The 19993-nt window shown below is 46.2% G+C and overlaps 1 protein-coding gene across 13 annotated transcripts in view; it reads right to left on the bottom strand.

Annotated features, from left to right (window-relative positions):
- LOC308468284 (5-hydroxytryptamine receptor 2A-like) overlaps positions 1–19993 on the bottom strand; it is a 257733-nt gene that overhangs the window by 84076 nt on the left and 153664 nt on the right. For 8 of the 13 annotated variants that reach the window (XM_080990386.1, XM_080990388.1, XM_080990390.1 and 5 more), the window contains exons 2-3: positions 17053–17174; positions 15851–15930 (exon numbers count right to left, since the gene is read on the bottom strand). The gene's annotated coding sequence lies outside the window, so the exon portion shown is untranslated. The remainder of the gene's footprint in view (positions 1–15850; positions 15931–17052; positions 17175–19993) is intronic. The other 5 variants (XM_080990380.1, XM_080990389.1, XM_080990383.1 and 2 more) reach the window with 1 other exon arrangement.

The following is a 19993-nucleotide window of genomic DNA, read 5'->3' as shown; positions in this document are numbered from 1 at the left end:
GGGAGCCGGCGTACAGCTTCCGGGTCATGTGGCCAGCATGACTAAGCCACTTCTGGTGAACCAGAGCAGCGCACAGAAACGCTGTTTACCTTCCCACCGGAGCAGTACCTATTTATCTACTTGCACTTTGACGTGCTTTTGAACTGCTAGGTTGGCAGGAGCTGAGACCAAGCAACGGGAGCTCAACCCATCGTGGGGATTCGAACTGCCGACCTTCCGATCGGCAAGCCCGAGGCTCAGTGGTTTAACCCACAGCGCCACCTGCTACCTAATACAGATCTAGCAACAGTTAAAAATATATGTTAAATCTTCATCACTAAAATATAACCTAAAATTGTCATTTAAGGCCTTAGTCATTATGGTAGCACAGCTTGTTCCCTAAATTTTATGGCAGTTGCACAGAATTTGGCCACCCTGAGCGTGACCTCTGGATCCTTGTCCTCTACCAGGGACCTAAGATATTGACGTTTGGACCCATTTGGAGATTTTGGGGCAGGGAAAGAAAATGGCACAATAAAGGCCTCTTTCCACCATCAGGAAAACCAGCAACACACTGTAACTGCACTGGCTCTTTGTTCAAGTCTAATTTCAGGAGGACAAAGGTTGGAGGTGGCGGGGAACAGCCTGTGGGCACAAGGGAAGGCCTTTCTGGGTACATGCATGCCATATGGATGACCTGTGTCCTAGGGAGATGCTCCAAACTGTAGCCTTCTAGCAGTCATGCACAGAGTCAAGGGGCTCCTGGAGCACTTTTCTTAAATCCTAACCAGGAATGGGAGTTTTCCAGTCCAATGCTATCTGTTCCAAGGTGAGCTGAAGGAAGATAAGTATGGACTTATGGAAGATAAGTCAGCTCAGTGCTTATAATATCTGTTTTATCTGCCCAGAGCCCCAAATTCAATCCCTGGCATCTCCAGGTAAAGTTGGGAGATGCTGCCATCTGAAATCCCTGAGAGCCACTACCAGACATTGTAGACTAGTGTGGAGCTAGATCTGCCTCAGGATGAAGCCGCTTCGTGTGCTCTCATGGACCCTAGAGCTTAGGAGTTCCTGCTTGGTCAATATTTATGCCAGGCGTAGTTTCAGAAACTTCATTTTGCCCTGCTATCACAGGGACCAATGTCACAAAATCCCTGCTTCCTAAGTGCCCCAGGTCTCAGGTAGCAAACTAGTGTTAGTTCCTACTCTGCAGTCACAAAGCAGGAATGCTCTATAAGTATACATGCTCCTCCATGCCCAAAGAGTAAACTCAGACCCTCCAAATGCTCCTATTTTTCAGGGACATTCCCAGATTTATAGAAGCCGTCTGACCTTCTGATTTGATCCCTTAATGTCCTGCTTTTCCTTAGGACATCCCTATTTTCTCTGAACAAATGTTGGAGGGTATGGAGTTATCTGACCCCCCGAGCCAAGGAGATAAGCTTTACAACCTTTATAAGACACCTGAAGGTAGCCCTGCATAGGGAAGTTTTCTAATTTTAATGTTTTGTTATGTTTTGATATATGTTGGAAGCTGGCCAGAGTAGCTGGGTCAACCCTGTCAGATAAATATTATTATGATTATGATTACTGAATAGGACACCCCTATTTTCAATAGAGAAATGTTGGAGGGTATGTAAACTCCCAAATGGTTATTATAACACAGAGGTGGGGGGATTTTTAATTCTTTAGGGCCACATACCCCCATGGGGGGAATGGCAGGTGTTAATAGTGGGTGGAGCCAGAGGGGAAAGTGGGTGGGGCAGCACATGTGACTTGTCCCTCCTTACAGGAGGTTACATTCCAGCCACATAAACATGAGAATTTTCTGCAGCCACACCCCCCAGACAGACTTCAATGAGGCATACAGTTCAAGGACACAGTACATCCTAGTAACAAAGCACTCAAGGATGACACAGATCAGGGTGTGGTCTGGGGGGGGGGGGAGAGAGAAAAAGGCTGGGCTGAAAGTTTAACACCACCAACCCTGGCAATATTGGCTACAGCTATCTGCCGCCTAGAAATTTATTGCAACTTCCTCAAATAAACTGGTCCTTTGGCAGATCTCTCCTGCTCAGTTTGAATCAAGCCCACCTCATTTAATTTTGGAAACGGCACTAGAATAACTCAGTTAACCTTTGCAGTGTGAAAGTGAATCACAAACAGAAAAATTTAACAACTGTTACTAAATATATACGTGCAGCAGAACTCCCTCACCCCCCTCCTTCCCCAAGCCAGAAATCTCTTTGCCTCCAATATCACATGGTCACAATCAGCCTTTGCTGATTGTTCTTTGAAACAGGCCTTCACCAGTGTTGGTTTTTGTCACCAGATTCTCCTGTGCAAGTGGTCCAATGTGATCCCTCAGCTAGCATACCTTCCAACATTTCTCTATTGAAAACAGGGATGTCCCATTCAATAATAATAATAATAATAATAATAATAATAATAATAATAATATTCATACCCTGTCTTTGGGTGCCTTCCAACACACATTTAACATTAACAATGTAACAATACTTTCCTATATAGGGCTGCCTTCAGATGTCTTCTAAGGGTTGTATAGTCACTTATCTCCCTGGCTCAGGGGGGGTCACATAACTGAGCCATGCTCTCCTACATTTCTCTGATGAAAATAGAGATGCCCTAAGGAAAAGTGGAACATTCTGGGATCAAATAAGAAACCAGGACAGCTTCTGTAAATCCAGGACTGTCCCTGGAAAATAGGGACACCTGGAGGGTCTGAGCTTGGGACGTGGGAGAAATTCAGTTCAGGTTGAATTTTAAGATGAATCTACCTAATCTGCACTTCCTAAAACATTACTTGAAGCAAAACACAACCATCCTTAGAAATTCATGCATCCCAAATTTTACACTGCCATTCTGCAGCCAAGTAATGTGTGTATCAAGAATGCATATACAGAACACATATATTCTGCAATACATATAGAAATGTATATATCAAGGTGAAGGGTCTGTAAAAATGCATCTATTAGTGAAAATAACACCAAAAAAGGCATCAGGGAAAATTGCATATCAAAATGTGCCTGTTAGGAGAATTTTGCACTAAGATCCTGATGAATTTTCACGGGGACTTAAAGAAAGAACTGATATGGAAATGGTGAGAACCGAATGTAAGAATGGAAAACATGAGAATCTGAAATTGATATATTCATCCATCTCTACCCACTTCCCCCCACCATCAGCAAAAGCGACAAGAAAGTGACAGAAATATGTACTGGGAAATATGGGATTGCAATAGCTTGATGCAACATCATCTCAGCTCCCCACAAACAAATCAGAATAAATAGCTGACCTTGTCTAACCTCCTCACATACTTTGTGTAAACAAATCAGAATGAACAGTTGATGTGCAGGTCACTGGAAGCAACCTTAGAAACAAATCTGAAGGCTGGATGGAGAACAATATACTTCTAAGTATTCCATTCTCTCTGTCTCTCTAGAATGGTCAGAATTTTAGGCTGGTACCTCTATTCCTTATAATAGGGGGGAAAGGAAAAAGAGCAGCTCTGCTTCCCCAGAGGATGTCCTATGCCTTCCTCTCTTCATACGATCTTGTAAGTTGGAAAACGTTGAGAAAACGGCAACCGAAATTACCAAGGAGATGAAGCGACTCCCCTAAGAGGAAAGGCTGCAACATGTGGGGTGCTTTAGTTTAGATAACAGGTCAGTAAGGGGTGACATGATAGCAGTATCTAAAACTACATGAGTTGCTGGAAACCACAGGGGGGGGGAGTGTGTTCCTGTGCTTTGGTCCTGCTTTCAGGCTTCCCATTGGGGCATCTGGCTGACCACAGCTGGAGCAGGATGCTGAACTAGATGGACCATTGCCCTGATCCAGCAGGCTCTTCTTACATTCCCTGAATTTGCAAACCCAGCCTCTGAAGAATTTATGGCTCCCTTCAGTGAGTCTGCCGGCCTGGCTCTCTCCGTCTGCTCACTTTCTTAATAAATTGCAACCACGATGGCATCCTGCTGCTAAAAATTAACTTCTCTGGTCTCAAGTGTGTTTCTATGTGGGTGTAGAAAGGGAGGGGGGATTTGTGGGGGAGGGGACTAGACATCTTCTGCTTCTAATCATTAATCATGAATTAAAAAGATCCTCAAGTACTGGAATCATGAAGGAATAAGCAGGTTGAGGTGGAGGAGCGGGGAAATCATGCTGACTCAGCACATGAAGCTGCTTTCTATAAAGCCAGACTCCTGTATAGAATCATAGAATTGTAGAGCTGGAAGGGACCCTGAGGATCTGGCAGGGGATTGGACTCGATGGCCCTTGTGGTCTCTTCCAACTCTATGATTCTATGATTCTATGATTCTATCATCTAGTCCAGAGCTTTCCAAACTTTTCAAGTTGACGACACCCTTTTTAGACATGCATCCTTTTGTGACACAGTAATTAATTTTACCAGCAAAACAGAGGTTAAACTAACCCCTTTCCAGCCCCGAGAGGAGCATGGGGAATGTTTGCATGACACACCTACACACTAACATGTTGCAACATCCTGTTTGGAAAGCTCTGATCTAGTCCAACCCCCTTGCAATGCAGGAATATGCAGCTGTCCCATGTGGGGATTGAACCAGCAAGCTTGGCGGTATCAGCACCACACTCTAACCAACTGAGCTAAGGCTGACATGGCTACTAGCCATTATGCTGGAGGCAGAATGCCTTTGAATACTGCTCGGGAAAGGACTGTTGTTCTCTCAGCTTGCTTGTGTGCTTCCCAGAGGCACCTGGCTTTTAAAATATTAAAAGTAGTTTAAAACAAATTGCAGTCACAAGAAGAGGGCAGGTCCTGAAAACATACACCTCCGATATCAAAGGCCAAGGTAAACAGGTGTGTCTTCAGCACACATTGAACCCAGCATAGCCTACCTTAGAAGGCACTGGCTACTTCATCGTCTAAAGCAGCACCTCCTACTCAGCTCTGCTGCTGGAGAACCTGCCAGGAACTGGCCCCACGGCATCCTGCATGCAAAGTGTGTGCTCAAAGCATTCCTAGCTTACCCCACAGCTCCAGATGGCTCTCCCACTTCCCAGCCTGGAGCACTTCCACGAGGCTGCCACTCGACTGCGAAGTGAAATCAAGAGGAACACCTTGGTGCAAGGTGTGTGAACTACCTGTTAGCTCTGTTGATAAAAGTGTTTGAAAGAATTCAGCAAACCATGTCAAGGTGCCCCTGGGGCTGAGCACTCAATGAATACACAGGAGGCTGCCAGTGACCCATCTACCAGTGTGGCTCATACCAAAGATAGGGGACCCTTTTCCAGTTTGGGGGCCACATCCCATTCTGGGCAACCTTGGGCAACCACAGAGGGCCCAGAGGAAGAAAAATGGGAGAAGCAAATAACATGAAATATATCTTTCTACAGTAGAGTAGTTTCTATACCTGCACACCTCTCTCCTCCGTCTGGACAAGCAAAGGGCACTATCAGAGTTCAGTGACACATCCTGGTCTGTGTGAAGCAGGATCAGTGACAGCCGCAGCCTGGGGAGAGTTTTGAGGGTCAGAGAGAGAGATCTGGAGGGCTATGTCTGTTCTGCAGGCCTCAGGTTCCCAATCCCTGGTTGACACTGAGTGGAAGCTGCTCTCTTGATCCCTGAGTACCTGGACAATGACCTTGAAAATAGCTTCAGTGGTCAGAGGGTCATGATTCCGCTTGGCCTTCAAAGGCTATTCCCCAAAACCTAACATGGAAAGTTGTGCTTCCCTTTCCAGTTCCAAGGAGTCAATAAGACATTTGAGCCACATTCAACTGGACTCAGAAGTAGCAGACTGAGAAACGTCCAGCTGGAAAACCTAGCAGAACTCTCTGGGGTCCACACATAGCTCAGCTACCCTGGAAGCTGTGATTTAGCTGTGATTCCCGCATTGCAGGGGGTTGCAGCAGACATGCCTTGAGGCCCCTTCCAACTCTACAATTCTAAGCAACCGAAATGAAATTGGCAGCTCAACTAGGCCCAGAAAAAGAATCTCCGTGGAGACTGAGGAGGAAAGCCTGATATTGAGAGCTGACATGATAAGATGTTCCATAGTGTGGCACCCTTAGAGTCTGGTGCACATGCAAGGGGCTGTAGCTCAGTGGTAGAACACCTGCGTTGCACGCAGAAGGTCCCAGCTTCGATCCCCGATTGCATTTCCAGATGGGGCTGTGAGGGACTCCTGCCAGAAACCCTAGAGGGCCACTGCCACTCGATCAGTGTACAGTATTGAGTGAGATGGACCCAAGGCCTGGCCCAGCCTAAGGCGGCTTCATATGTCCCTATGCTCCTATAAGATCACTTTCCTATGGCTGTTCCTTCAGTGAAGAGCAGGTGGGGGATGCAGAGAGCATCACAATTCCTTACATGATGATTGTAACTTTGTGCATCGTAAGATGGAACATTTCAAACTAAATGTTCTTCATTGGAAGCAATGCACCACTTGATATAACCATTTCTATTAAGACTGTCTTTTTCTTTTATTTCTCTTCTTATTTTGCTTTCCTGTGATCTGTAATTCTTGTTTTCTTTCTATTAATTCTATCCATATTTATGCTTTGCCTTTTGAAGTTCCCTATCTTGGATTACTGAAGATACACACAGGAAGGTGATGGACAGAGGATGAGGGGCAGGGGAGAGAGGATCTGCCAGGGTGGGAGGCTGGGGGGAAGAGGGCGAAGTTCCCAGGTGAGAAGCCCCTGGGACGGCTCACTCTCCTGCGTGTGAAATAAGGCTTAAGATATAATTACAACAGAGGATCTGATGCTTTTCTTCTTCTTCTTCTTCTTCTTCTTCTTCTTCTTCTTCTTCTTCTTCTTCTTCTTTTTCTTCTTCTTCTTCTTCCCTATTTATTTTATTTAGATTGGTTTGGCTTTTATTGTATTTCATGTTGAAAACTCTTTATAAAAATTGTTTTTTATATATCTATAAATTGTGATAGATAGATGATAGATATCCTTTTAAGCTGCCAGAATATCTCTTTAAAGGGGTGGGGTGTGCTTTTTCAGTCTGAGGCCCATATCTTTTAATAAGAATAATTTGTTTTTTGTACCCCACCCATCTGACTGGGTTGCCCCAGCCACTCCGGGGGGCTTCCTACAGAATATACAAAAACACAACAAAAGGAAACCTAGGCCACATAACTGGTTGGTGTGGCAAAAGTGGGTGGTTTCAGGAAAAGGTATTATCAGAGTTCAATATCACTGGAGGAGGGGAGGAGGGGTGTGGTCTATGTCATGTGACAAAGACACAGCAAAGACAAAGCAGGCTGGGAGGTGCTGGGACTGCACAATCATTTGGGGCTACTAAAGTTATTCAGGCCTGACTGCTAACTGTGGAGTCACTCTGGCATGTGACTTAGCAACCAGTTTCTCTCTGTGTTCTCTGTAAGTTTTCAGTCAGAGTCAGTCTGCCTCAGCTGTGAGCAGAGTCAGTATGGAATCTCAGTCAAACTGTTTGGAACCGTGTTGTTTATGAAGAAGTTTATTTTAACTCAGTAAAGCTCTTATTCTTTCACTTAAAAACTCTGCATTATTAATTTACGCTGCGCATCAGTCTACACAGGTCCCAAGAGCATAGCTGTCAAGGTTTCCCTTTTTTTAAGGGAAATTCCCTTATTCCGAATAGGACTCCTTGCAAGAAAAGGGAAAAGTTGATAGCTATGCAAGTGGCAGAAAGAGTGGTCTAGATGTCCACAGGCTGCTCTCTACATAGCTTGGTGACTAAACAGCTGTGTGCAAGACACAGGCAGGCTGGTATGCAAGCATTTTGAGGGTCCTGCTCCATTTGCTTTTTATCTGTTGGCTGCTGCAAATTAGAGAACAGACATCTGAAAGCAAGAAGCAAAATATTCTCCGGATCAATATCTTTGTCTTGAATGTGTCAACAACTCTGGGTAGAAAAGTGTCAAGTTTTCACTTGCAGTTGTAGTGTACTGCGGACTTTGATCTAGCCTCCGGGAGTGTGGAGGGGCATTTTAAATATACCCAGCAGATAATGCTAACTCTTGCATGAGACAGACCTTAGCAGGGACACTCAGGATGGAACAAAATCTGTCAAGTTGACCACACACATCTTAAGCAAAAAGGGGAGGAAACATAAACTGGAGGTTGCCAATTCAACTGGAAAGAGGCAGGGTGGTGTAGTGGTTGTAGTGCAGGTCCTGGTCATCGGGCTTGCCTAGTGCTGTGCACAGAATGCTGAAGAATGCCTGATGACCAGCTGATTGCTAGAGCTTCTGTGCACAGCGCTATGCAAAAGCAGTCACCTGACACCAGGGAGTTGCCGCATGATTGACAGGTGGGCCCACCTGTCATACCTGTCTCAAAGGGGAATAATAGAATCATAGTTGGAAGGGACTACGAGGGAGATAAGGATCCAGCCCAAGTCTGATCCGTTCCCCCCCCCCCCCCCAGAACGGGGTGCAAATTCCAGCCATTAAGTTAAACTATAGAACTTGGACGGCTTTAATAGAGGACTGAACAAATTCACAGTGGCCTTGCCTCCATAGTCAGAAGCAGCAATGCTTCTGAATACCAGCTGCAGGAAACCACAGGACAGGAGAGTTTTTGAGTTCGGATTCTGATTGCTGGTGTCCCAGAGGTGTCTGGGTAGCAACTGCCGTTACAAGATGCTGGACTAGATGTCTATGGGCCTGATCTATCAGGACTCTTATGCTCTTATGGGTGTCTCTTTCAACCTTACCTACTTCACAGAATTGTTGTTAAGATGAAATGCAGGAGCAGGAGAAGCATTCATGCCACTTTTGAGTTTCATGGAGGAAAGATAGGATAGAAATGTAACAAATGAAATAAATAAAGACAGGACAAGGGCCAGCCAAAGGGCAACATACATGTCCGCTTGGTTGGGGATGTGAAGTGGGTATAGAAGCAGACTGGGCCAACCTTCCTTCGCTTCCTGCTGCAAGGGTTCTCATCCCCCTCCAGACTCCAGCACAGGTGAAAACCACAATTCAGATCAAAGAGACAAGCTGGTGGGGCAGACCATGTGCCACAAAGCTGGTACAGTAGATGAATTTCTTGCCTGTAAGTCATCAACGGCATCATGGTATCTTCTGCCATTTCTACAACAGGACGCAGAAACTTCTTTCCCTATTGTGCATGTGCTTTTTCTCTCACTTTCCCAACAGAAAAAGAGGGACGAAGTGGGAGAATGCAAAGCAATGTCAATACCCAGATGGCTATGGGATGCGTCAGCGCTGTCATGAGGTTGACAAACAAGCCAGAGATGACAGTTTGCTAGAAGGCAGAGGCTGCATACGAATGCTCCATCCATGATGCCAGAACACAGTGAAGGGAAAAGAGACTCCTGGCATCAGAACTGCTGTGCAGGAATCCCACCAAGGGGACAGAATCGAGCTGAGGCTGTCTTGGTCTGTTGCCTCAACTGTTAAAACTATAATGGAACTTGGTTAGCAATGCTTGCTGCTCAGGGAACAGCTAACACAATAACATTAGAAGAGGCTGCTGGAACCAAGCCAGTGACCCATCTAGTCCAGCATCCTGTTCTCACAATGGCCAGCCAGATGCTCCCCTGGGAAACCTGCAAGCAGGACTCAAGTGCAATAGCCCTCTCCCTTCCTGTGGTTTCTAGCAACTGTATTCAGAAGCATTACTGCCTCCGAGCGTGGAAGTAGAGCAAAACGATTGTGGCTGGTAGCCACTGATAGCCCTCTCCTTCTTGAGTTGGTCAAATATTTTTTTCAAAGCCATCTAGGCTAGTGGCCACCACTGCCTCCTGTGGGAGCAATTTCTGGACTGCCCAAACCAAGTGTCACATGAGTGACAGAAGAAAATAAAAACCAAAAATCATCTTGTGGCACTTACAGATTGAACAGAATTTATTAGGGCACAAACTCCCATGGGCTATACCTCTCCTTCATCCGATGGAAGGAAATAAGAATATCCTTGCTGGATGAGACCAAGGACAGGAGCATTCTGTTCCAAGCACAGAACGGATAGATGACTCTCTGGAAGCCCATAAGCATGACAGCGTAAGAAGAGCCCTGCAACTGGATGAGGCCAAAGGCCCATCTAGTCCAGCATCCCATTCTGAAAGTGGGCAGCCCACAACCAGCAGGACCTGAGTGCAACAGCACCCTCCCCACTTGCCATTCCCAACAACTGGGGTTCAGGGGCATAGTTCCTCTTAAAACAAATGAAAACTGGGAATCTAGGAATTAGGGTTCATCCAGATGGAGGGGGCAATTTCCCCTTTGCCTGTTCTCCCAGTGGATGCCTACGCAACCTGATGATTAAGCCCCTTTAGTTTTAGTGCAGTACTTGGGTTAGACCCTTGGGCAACCCTGGAGAGCGCTATTCCCATTTCACATATTGCAAGCTGAGTCTGAGAGACAGTGACATGCTTATGGACATTCTACATAGAAACACATCCATGGAGTTTAAGGCGAGGGTTTTGCAGGGGAGGCCTGGAACGGTTGCTCTGCAGGGCTGCAGTTGGGGGTGGTAATCTTTGTGAGCCAAGATTTATTTTCTTTAATCAACCACATAGACAGGGATCTCCTCTGGGCAGCTATCTCATTTCCCTATGAAAAATGGTGCATATGGCTAAAAACATGCACATTTCTCTAATATCCTTCTAATGAAATTGTATTCATCCTGCACTGCAAAAGTCAATTTATCTGATGATGCAGCAGCAGCAAATAATGGGTGGAGCTGACAAACAGGTAGGCTTGGAAAATTAATTTTTCTCTGCTCTCCAAATAAGCATATTACTTTGATGCCAAGTTGCATCAATATTGCAGTCTTTTCTTTTTTTGCTTCTTTCACATATCACCGGTTCCTTTGGTTTCTGCAGTTACAGCTTGATGGGCAACCAATGAATCAACCGACCTGTTTTCAGCACTAATTGATCATGGTTTGCCATTCCACTTGCTCCTTCCACTCCATTTGCCTGTTTAATACCCACTTCAGGCATGAGAAATATTCCCCGAGTCGCTGAGGCTTGCTGACAAAAGGACCATCAGCTATACACGGCTGAGGCTTTTCAACTTTCCCATTAAACCTCTGTGCAGAACCAAAAAGGTTGCAGACCTGCAAAAGGCTAGAGCACTAAGAGGGATGACGAGAGGCAGAAACAAAAATCCCGCTCCTCTTTTTTCTGGGAATGTCCTCCCCACCCCACCGTCTTGGCTCAATGTAAGTTCTTAGGAATTAAGGGGGTGGAGAGAGGAGGTTGGTAACGAGTGGGCGCCCGCTTTGGTGCATATGGCATGCTCTGGGACCAGTAGATCATTCTTGCATTGATGGCAAAGCCTATTTTTACTGGTTTTTTTTTTGCCTTCTGTGCTCAAATCAAGCAGCCTCCCACACCAGGAGGACTGACTGCAGCACAAGCTTCTGGAAAAGAACAGTCACCAAGGTGCACTCTCTCTCTTTAGCCTTCTTGGTGGAGAAGGATGTCACAGCATTCAAAGGGGGAGCTCAGCCTCCACCATGGCAAGACTAATGGAAAGAGTTTGTTTACCCAATCAGTCATGACCCTGGAGTAGAGTGAAGACTCCTTAGAAAGGGAAGAGCATGCAAGGTCGGCCCCAGAAGCACTCTCAGATGAACCTGAGAGGCCAGTGTGCACTCCTTCTGGCCCAAGGATATTGGACTGCCATCCTCTAATACAAAGGTCTGCACTACAGAAGACCTAAGTGCCTCCCTTCTCCATCTCAGTATGAGATTACCGGAGAAGGCTGAGCTCCTTTAAGCAGAGCAGTCTTGCAAGCATGGGTGGGCTTAGCAATTAGGTTGCAGCTGCTGCTGAAGCTGGTCTCAACTTCAGCTTGTTCCCTGCTGTGATACCCCACTGGACAGGCTCAAGCCCCCTTCCCATGGGACAGCTGCAAGCTCCTGTCCTCTTTGATTTGGCTTGGCAGTAGGTGAGGTAGAAATACTCCTGCTGGCCCTTTTGGTTAGCTTGCTAATGTCCAGAGAAGCTAGCAACTGTTGGATCTCAGATAAGGAGACAGCAGTCCCCCTGTAAACTCTGTATGAACATGTGGCTAAGAAGTTGCTCTTATCACTTGCTGGGTCCAGAGTTTTGAAGGGTCTCAACTCTGCCCCCCCCCAAAAAAACCCTCATAACAATAGAATCATGAAATTGTAGAGTTGGAAGGGATCCCCATGACAAATCACCATCCAACCTCTGCTTACAAACCTCCAATGAAGGTGAGTCCACAATCTCCCACAGTGGACTGCTCCACTGAGGAACAGCTCTTACTGTCAGAAAGTTCTTCCTGATGTTTGGTCAGAATCTCCTTTCTTGTAACTTGAAGCCATTGGTTCAAGTCCTACCCTCCACAGCAGCAGCAAACAAGCTTCTCCATCTTCTATGTGACAATCCTTCAGTTATTTGGAGATGGCTATCGTATCTCCTCTCTGTCTCCTTTTTTCTAGGCTAAACATACCCAACTCCTGCAACCGTTCTTCATAAGGCTTGGTTCCTGGATCATCTTTTGCACACACTCCAGCTTGTCAACATCCTCCTTAAAATGTGCCCAGAACTGGACACAAGACTCCAGGTATGATCTGGCCAAGGCAGAATAAAGCAGTACTATTACTTCCCTTGGCCAGGACACTATACTTCTGTGGATGCAGGCAGAATAACACTGGGAAGGGGGTGGGGCGGTGTTTGCTGCTGCATCACATTGTTACCTCATGTTAATTTTGCGGTCTACTAAGAACCCTAGATCCTTTTCACATGTATTGCTGTCAAGCCAGGTTCTCCCCATCCAGCTTAGGGTAAGCAAATAAGTGTGAGCTGTAGAGAGAGGATTCTGCTTGGGTGTGAGGGAAGGGCAGTTAGGCAGGGTTGTTAGTCCCTAGTACATACATCTATAAATACATGCACACACATATAACCTCCCTGCACACCAGGGTGGTCCAACCTCTCAGACCAAGTGGGCTGAACACTGAATTAAGTTTCCATATCATAAATCAAGATAGTTAATATTATTTAATATACACTACTAATATATTAATATTAAATCCTACAGAAGCAGAAAAGGCAACTCACCCTTCCTTCCTTCCTCCCCTTGTTCTTTCCCAGTGTTGAATCTGGGGTCAGAACTACAAATTGTAACATCAGATTGGAATTCCAGATGGTGTGTTCAGGACTTGGAGCAAGTCTCAGTTCATTGATTCCATGTGCTGAGTACGGTATCTGTTCTGACTGCAGCCCCGACTCCATTCCCAACACAACATTAATGCAGAACAAATTGAGACATAGCCTCTCAATAATTAATTCTAAGATTGCCCAAGATTTGTGGGCGGAGAGGGGCCAGGGCTCCAACACCAGTCAACAATATAGGAGCAAAACCATTAGCAGTGTATGAAGCTAGGAAGGAACTCAGAACAAGAGAGAGCCATATATTTATAAGTGGAATGAGGAGGGGGGCAGGATACATAGCACAGCACAACATTTGCACCCCTACTTAAGCAGGAACCTCATTTAAGTCTCTGGGGCTTGCTTCTGAGTAAATACACAAAACAAGCTCAGGTATTAAGCACTGTCACCACTTCAGCTAAGAGTCTCCCACCCCACCTGACTTCCAAACACACACATACCCTTTGAGTTCAACTGTAAAGGGGATTCTCCTCAGCCAACCGCCTCCCAGAAAAAGTCAGGAAGATCCTAATAATTCTGGCATCACAGGACACCCCCCGAGCCCACCTCAAAAAGGGACAGCCCTGTTTAACCCTCCCTCAAATTCCGCGAGGGGACTCTTATTTACCACAGGCAATCCTCCCCCCCATAAAGTCACTCTGCCCTTCCAGGTCCCCCCCAGTGACACCCTGCATTTCCTCCTCGCTCACCCCATCCCATATCTGCCACCTGCTCGACTTTGATCTCCTCAGTGGCTGGCTTCTTTTTATGTGTGGGCAGCAGCAGCAGCAACAACCACATTCCCTCAAGGCCACTGCCACGCTCCTTGGTCACCATGCTGCATGAGGCATGAGTCTGACCTCGCCAGCAAACTCCTCCCAGCAGTCAGCAGAGGGACACGTCAGAGCTAAAGGTGGCAGTTGCCATAAGACATGTGCAAGTGCCGCCTCTTTCTCCTTTCCCTGCCTGGGCACCGGCAGCCGCTAGGAAAGTGTGTCTTCTCTTTAGCAAGGGAAGAAGAGATGGCAGACGGGAGCTGCAGCTGGCTTTTACCTATCATGCATTGCTGCTGAGGGCTGCCAAAAAAAGGTGACCCTTGAGCCACATGTTGGACCACCCTGCTGCTCACAATAAAGTAATACATCAGCACGACCACCAACCTAGAATCCTTCTTCTTAACATGCCATGTTTTCTATATACAGGGAGCATTTTACATGGAGGAGCATTCAGGGCTTCTCCACACTTATCTTTTGTCTACATTTTCTAGGCATGTTCTGTGCTTTAAAGCTTCACTTTGAAGCATCCCTTTTTTGCTCCAGGGCTTCCTCCATGAAAACTCACTCTTTACTGCTAAATTGGAGCAAACAGCAATCCATGGAAAACCTGTGCAATTGGTTGAACTTTAGCTTTAAAGACCAGGTTTTTGCAGGGAAAGCTCTTGGTTTGCAAAAAGAAAAAGAAAGAAAAGAGTCCTCTGGCACAGAGCTTTAAAGCTAGCAGACCTTTGCCTGGAAAGCGCTACATGTGGCTAAGCCCACAGACAAGCAAACCCATTTCCTTCTCCAGTGATTCAGCCCAATAGGAGTTGAGTCACATGATTCCCTTAGTTCCTTCCATACAGAACAACCAGTTCTATCAGAACTCCAGTCCTGTGGATCATATTCACCATGAGTGCATTGCAGAGAGCACTCCCATGCAATCCCCCCCGTTTAATTAAAAGCAGCCGCAGAGGAATGAATAAAGCAATCCCATTAACAAATTCCAAAGCTGGGGCTGTGCAAATAAGGAGACTCTGCAAAGTTAAAATGTAAGCAACATAAGAAAAATGTCAGAAAAAAACCAACAATTTTTCATTTCTGCAGCCGGGTCATTTTTTGAAAATGTTAAGTATGGCTTGCAGATGATAACTAAGTTGACTGCCCTTTGCGGCATTCCCTCCTTTGCCCCTTAGTGCCCAGAATTTGCATTTTAGTATAGTTTAAGAAAATCACTCGAACATGACTCTCATTTGACTTCGGAAGAAGAAACGCGAATAGGCACGGCCTCATTTGCTGAAGTCTCCATTGCAATAAAGCTGTGAAGAGGGGCCATTCTGGAAGGATCATGTGGAGCTGAAGATCAAAGGTGCCAGAGAGGTTGAGTGGCGCCTTTATGACAAAGTTTTAAGACTGTCAACAGGCAGCTCTGCCAGATCACTGCCCCACTTGATGAAACATGCCTACTTTAGCACAAGCAAACCCTCCAAACCTCCACTGTTAATATTAGGAAAATGTGAGCTCAGCTCATACAAAGCTGCCTTCAACGGAGTCAGGCTACTGGGTCCATCTTGCCAAGATGGGCTACTCCAGCCTTCACCAACCTGGAGCCTGCAAGTGTGGTGTCATCATTAGAGTGCTGGACCAGAACCTAGAAGACCCGGGTTCCAAGTCTTCACTCAGCCCACAAAGCTCACTGGGTGACCTTGGGGATAAAATGTAGACAAGAAGAAGTTTCATGCGACCTTGAGCTCCTTGTTGGAAAGGTGCAATATAAATGCAATAAGTTATAATAAATAAACAGTTTTTGGATTACAGCTTCCACCACCCTCACTAGCGGTTGTGCTGACTAGAGCTGGTGGGAACTGCAGTCCAAAGCACCTGGTGAGCACCAGGTTGGGGAAGGCTGCTCTTAATACAATAACAGCCCCTGACAGTTTGGCGACACAGAAACTATTTTACAGTCTTTTGCAAATACCTTTGATTCTCTGCGGCAGAACATCCAGCCACAATAGAAGCCAGCCAAGTGCAGAGAGGCAAGCCTAGTAGAAGGAAAAGCTACGTAGGAAAAAAAGGCCTTCTGATGTTATTATTTCTATGATTATCATATATATTGGTATTTGTGTCACAGAGTAGCATAAGAAAGAAGCAGGTTGCTGCCCCGATGAATGTACAACCTAAATTTAGAACATGTTTGTGTGCATCTACAATCAAATAGGGAGAGAAGGGAGAACCAAGGGTAAGAAGAGATGAATTAATGAAAGTTGATGCAGTTTCATGTATTTAAAAGAACACAAATCATTTTTCTTTTCCAGTTGTAGATTAGGACTAAGGGAGTCTTCGCCAGCCTGGTGCCTTCTAGACATTGTATACTTTTTTATTTGTCCATTTCTATCCCACTTTTCCTCCAAGGAGCTCAAGATGGTGTATGTGGTACTCCCCCCTCCCCGTTTTATTTGCCCTACAGCCCTGCAAGGCAGGCTGGGCTGAAGACAGTGAGCTTTGTGGCTAAGTGGGGATTTGAACCCTGGTTTCCCAGGTCCTAGTTCAACACTATAACCACCGCATCACACAGGATCTCAGTGCTGGTTATGGCAGAAGGGAGCTGTAGTCCAAACCCCCAGAAGGCACCTGGTTGGCGAGGGCTCAACTAAGGGATGAAGCTAAAATCCATGGAAGGATGTGGGATTTGAGGAAGGATGTGAAGGAGAGGAAATATCTGGCCCTTAGAGTTGGTCTTAGAAGGATTTCCAAACAGAAGGATCTAGGAGGGCTATTGGGTGGAAGAGACACCCACTCCCATACCCTCTAACACGCCATCAAGTGAAATCAGGACGTGTGTCTTCTGGGGCCACGGTCCTGCATGAGTCATGGGACTCATGCAAGAAGAGCATAGCCCCCCCCATATGTATCTTTAGGGGCCATGCTCTCATGGGAGCCAAGTGACTCATGCGAGAGCATGATCCCCTAAAATGGGCATCTTTGGAGTCCATGCTCTCATGCAAGCCAAACAAGACATCCCAGGAGCTAATCAGAAACCAATATGGCTCCTGTAAATCTGGATGTCCTACTTAAAGTAGTATGCAGTCCCATGGCTTTCACCCTGGTAAGCATGCCAAGACCCCTGGCTCATCTAAATCCCAGTTGGGCCTGCTTCAAACATCTGGGCTTGAGGCTTACCTTGCCTTGATCTAGGTCCCACGAAGGTCACTCACACCCCAGTCTGTTGAATGCAGAGGTGCCTGCCAAAAAGGCAAACCTAGGCACTAGCATCTGGCTCCAGGATGAGATGAAAGTTCCACCTGCAGGAAGGAAAGAGGAAGACCTCTCAGTAAGTCCAGAAAACTCTTTGTAGGGCACAAAGTTTGGGGAAAGAAAGGGAGAGATTTGCCCTCCATGCTGCCCCCTGTTCATTTTTTGACTGGATTCTCATGCATGCCCCACACATTTCAGAACCACCATAAATTCTCTCCCCATTAGCTGGCAAAAAAGCCACATGAAAGCCACAAAATAAAGACTTTGCCCCATCGCCAGTTGCAGTCACCATTTATCTATTTTGCTTCTTAACCAAGCCAGGTAAATGAAATGCTCACTTTTCAAAGATGGTGTTGTGCACAAAGGGAGAGGGGCTTTAGCTCACTTCCCTCTGCAGCACATGCAGAAACTGCAGAACCCACTATTAGTCTTGAGAGCTCAATCTGTCAGAGCCTGTCTTTGCATGCAGGCGAAGTCCATAACTCAGCCCATGGGTTGAGACCCACTGGCTCCCCTAACCTGGTTTAGCTGACCGGTGGAAGCCATTCTAAGGGTGTGACCACTGTCACGTGCTGACAGCTTCTAGGAGTCCCAGGTGAGAGCTGAGTGGAGGCTGGGGACCAAAAGTGGGCAAACCACCCCGGAAGGAGCACCACGTGTCTCCTCCACCAGAGGAACTACACTTCCCCTAACACTTCTTAAACCCCAAATAATAACACTAATAATCAATTATTTTCTAAAACAAATATTCTGGCCTTTGAGCCTGCCCGTTCATTGTACTCTTTAATCTGGATGTCATCATGCCGCCTTAAGGGACCAGTTTGCACATTTTACTGATTTTAGGAAGTTTGTTCAAAGTGGTGTCTAATAAGAAAATAAAGTATGAATAAATCATCCAACCTCATTAACAATGTATGAATTAACATGACAGAATGCTACAGCACAAAGATCTATCCACCCAAAGGCGAATGTGTAAATACTAAGTTTAAAGTACGCATTCCAGAAAGAAAGGAAGATGTGGAACACTTGTTTGCAAAGAAAACCTTTAACTTGTGCCTGGAATCTTACACGGTAAGGCTCTTCCAGCATGCCCCCATGCTGGATGCAGCCGCCGGAGCTGGGAGATCCTGTGTGTTCAGATAACATAATTATAAGAGCCTCTTCAGGATTTCTGATACCACGTACTGTAATCACACAAGGGAGGGGGCTGTCGAGACAAGAGCATGAGCTGTGTCTACACACACACACACATCAGTGTAGAGTGGGTTGCCAATGCTGCTGCTGAAGCGCCCCCCGCCCCACTGAAGCCAAGCAGGGCCATGCTGTGCCACCTGCTCCAGGGCCCAGAGACCATCAGCAGCTGGCAGGGAGGGAAGGACAGGGAGCCAGGGATGAGGCCTGCCAGGATGTGCCCTCTCTCCAGTGTCCTAGAACCACTCAATCAGCATGAAAAGGGAGCTTTTTCAGCCACTGAGAAGAGGTCTTCTCACCCTGTATGCTGATGGGAGCCAATCAAGGTGGAAGGAGGTGAGTCAGTCACTAAGGATGGGCTTCCAGGGTCACTCTGGAGAAGGTGCACAGAAAGACCATTGAGGAGTTGTTCTCTGTGCTCCAAAGCTGAGCATTTAGGTACACTGAAAACATAAGGTTCTTTCAGTTTCAAGAGAATGGTGTGCAAGTTATGTTATGTACAAAGAGCTTCAAGGAAAACACAACTTGGCTTACCACTCTGAAGGAAGATATTAGAGCACTCAAAATCATTTTCCCATGTACATGCACAGAAAATAGATCTAGCTGAAAGGCAACACATGGAGATCTGCACTGATCATTGCAATGCATCTATTATTATTATTATTATTATTATTATTATTATTATTATTATACTGCATAATCTTAGACGGTTGTATATCTTAGAAGGGGATTGTCACAGGAGCATGCCTGCCAATAATCACACAGGTCAAAGATGGAGTTAACTCTTTACTAGCAAAAAACATGAACTCCATAGTCTTGGTTAAGTGTCAGGCCTAATGAACAGAGCAGCTCATTCCCAGTGGTCTTCCTCCATGTAAATCAGTTGCCAACACCGAAAGTCCCTGCCTCCTTACCACGGCTTTCCTCAAGCAACTGGAGACTCCACCTGCAAGCAACTAACCTCTCTTCTGCCCTTTTCATGCCTCTTCTGGTTCTGGGAGACAAGGGGGCAGGGGAGCTCATCACAGCAGGAGGAGACACTTGTGGCCACCAGCCAGACTCATCTCTTACTCTTGGCCTCCCTCCTCCCACTCTTCTGCTTCAGCTTCTGCCTCTGATTCTGGACTTCTCTCTGGCGCAGACTCTCCCAGTTCTCTAAGCCCTGTTACCACTTCAGCTTCTGGCACCTCCTCTTCCCAGTCTTCCCTCTCATCTCCCTCTGACCACTCAGCATTGTGCAGCTACCACTCCCCAGGCTCTGAGCCTTCTCCCCTTGAGGGTTCCCCAAATGGTTCTTCCTACCATTCTTCTGCATCCAACTAGTTCGTGACAGGGACATGGCTGTGAGGGGGAGTGGGTGGAGTATCATGAAGAGATCCTGCACTTCTGAATTTGCCAGTACACCAATGTCCCACACCTGAAGGTGAACCCTCCCTTTTTTTGCACCCAATTTACAAAATAGCCACACAGATGTGTAAAATTCTGCATGCTCCTTTAAAACCCACAGAAGCAGAAACTGGGAAAGGACTGTGCCCTTTCCATGCCACACATTTCATCTGTGCTTGCTCTTTCAACTTGATAGCATTCATGTGCGGTTTTTTTATGTTCAGGAAGACAGAAACATAAAGAAGGAGAGCCTTCGCCCTTCACCAGAGGGTACAGATTGATATTTGCT

Source organism: Podarcis pityusensis (genome assembly GCF_964106645.2).
Source record: "Podarcis pityusensis genome assembly, chromosome: Z".
NCBI classification, from domain to species: domain Eukaryota; kingdom Metazoa; phylum Chordata; class Lepidosauria; order Squamata; family Lacertidae; genus Podarcis; species Podarcis pityusensis.
The sequence above is the reverse complement of the archived record's forward strand: the minus strand, read 5'-3'. Positions and strand labels throughout refer to the sequence as shown.